Source organism: Orycteropus afer, unplaced genomic scaffold (assembly GCF_000298275.1).
Source record: "Orycteropus afer afer isolate SDZICR_OR568_19922 unplaced genomic scaffold, OryAfe1.0 scaffold00034, whole genome shotgun sequence".
Lineage (NCBI taxonomy): Eukaryota > Metazoa > Chordata > Mammalia > Tubulidentata > Orycteropodidae > Orycteropus > Orycteropus afer.
Window position 1 is genome coordinate 1,948,752 of NW_006921621.1, and position 2,440 is coordinate 1,951,191.

Consider the following 2,440-nt stretch of genomic DNA (forward strand, 5'->3'; position numbering starts at 1 on the left):
GGGACATCAAGCTCAACTGGCATAACATCCTACATAAAAACATTGTTCCACATCCTACTTTAGTGAGCAGTGACTGGGATCTTAAATGCTTATAAGTGGCCATTTAATGCAATGATGGGTCTCTCCTCATCCAGAGCAAAGAAGAATGAAGAAAACCAAAGATTCATGGAAACAATTAATCCAAGGGACTGGTAGACTGTGAGATCCTCAGCCTATATGACCATGAGGCTAGAAGAACTGGATGGTGCCTGGTTACTGCTGTCAACCACTCAGATGGAATCGATGCAGAAGGTCCTGGAGAGAGTGGGAGAACAATGTGGAACCAAACCTAAAATCATAAAATAAAGACCAGGTTTGACGGTTTGATAGAGCCTAGTGAGACCCCTGAGACTATGGCCCCTAGCTACACTTCAGGTCTGGAATGGAACTCACTCCTGTGGCTTCCAGCCAAACAACAGACAGACATATGGGATGAACATTTACATCAGATAGATACACTGCTTGGAGTGATCAATCATGGGAGAACAGAAGGGCTGTGTGTGCACAGGAAGACAGCTCAGGCAGGCGGCTGGAATGCATGGGAGGGAAGGGCACAGGGAAGTGGTAACTACGGGGAAGAAGTGGGAAGACAGCTGTTACATTGTGGGAAATTGCAGTCAATGTCATGAGACAAAATGCTGTATGGGCAATGAATTTGCTTTGTAAAGTTTCATTCAAATCACAATAAAAATTGAAAAAAAAAAGTTATGTTTATACAATACTGTAATCTATTACATGTGCAATAGCATTATGCAAAAGTTTGAAATATTGTGAGAATTACCAAAATGTAACACAGAGACAAAGTGAGTGCATGCTGTTGGAAAAATGGTGCTGATACACTTGATTCAGGGTTCCACAAACCTTAAGTTTGTAAAATTTGTTTATCTGTGAAGTGCAATAAAAAGGAAAGTGCAATAAAACGAGGTATGCCTGTACATACAAATCCCCCCAAAAAAATAAATAAATAAAAATAAAAACAACCACACTCACTGCCATAGAGAAACCTCTTTGGGTTTCCAGGCAGTAAATCTTTACAGAAGTAGATTGCCCCATCTTCCTTCCACAGAGCAGCTGGTGGTTTTGAACCACCAATCTTCTGGTTAGCAGTCTAATGCCTTAGGCACTGTGCCACAAGAGCTCCATCTACTTGTATGTACAAGTAGATGGCATATATAAAACAAAGAAGCCCACTGCTATTGAGTTGATCCAATTCATAGCGATCCTACAGGATTGAGTGAAAAAAAAAATAAAAAAACAAACTCACTGCCGTCGAGTTGATTTGACTCATGGCAACCCCTCCGTGGATTTCAGAGGTGGTATCTCTACATCTGGTAGCATAGTGGCTAAGACACTTGCCTGCTAACCAGACGGCTGGCGGTTCAAACCCACCAGCCACTCCTCGGAAGGAAGGTTGGGCAATCTTACTTCTGTAGTGATACTGCCTCGGAACCCAAGGAGGGGTCGCTATGAGTCGGGTTTGACTCGACGGCACATAACAACAACAACAACATCTCTACATAAGTGGATTGCCCAATCTTCCTTCCAAGGAGTGGCTGGTGGGTTTGAACCACCAGTCTTCTAGTTGGCAGTCAAATCCCTTAGGGATTATGCCACAGGACTGAGTAGAACTGCATATTTATATAATCCAAGAAGCTGGACTGTAGGAAGAAAAACAGCATCAGAATTGGAGGAAGACTCATTAACAACTTGTGATATGCAGATGACACAACCTTGCTTGCTGAAAGTGAAGATGACTTGAAGCACTTACTGATGAAGAACAAACAGTACAGTCTTCAGTATGGATTACACATCGGCATAAAGAAAACAAAAATCCTCACAATTGGACCAATAAACAACATCATGATAATGGAAAAAGACTGAGTTTGTCACGGATTTCATTTTATTTGGATCCACAGTCAATAACTATAGAAGCAACAGCCAAGAAATCAGATGTCGCATTGCAGACTGGGCAAGTCTGATGCAGAAAACTTCTTTAAAGTGTTAAGAAGCAAAGATGTCACTAAGGCCCGCTTGACCCCAAACCAAAACCAAACTCACTGCCATCAAGTCAATTTCAACTCATAACGATCCCCTTTAGGTTTCCAAGGTGCTAATCTTTACAGAAGTAGATTGCCCAGTCTTCTTTCCACTGAGTGGCTTGTGGGTTTGAACCACCAATTTTCTGGTTAGCAGTCAAAGCCATGGCATTTTCAATTGCCTCATATACATGTGAAAGCTGGACAATGAATAAAGAAGACCAAAGAAGAGTTGATGCCTTTGAATTCAAGAATTCAAGACGGAAGTAGATTGCCCAACCTTCCTTTCAAGGAGTGGCTGGTGGGTTTGAACCGCCAGCCTTCTGGTTAGTAGTCAAATGCCTTAGGCTCTACACCATCAGAGT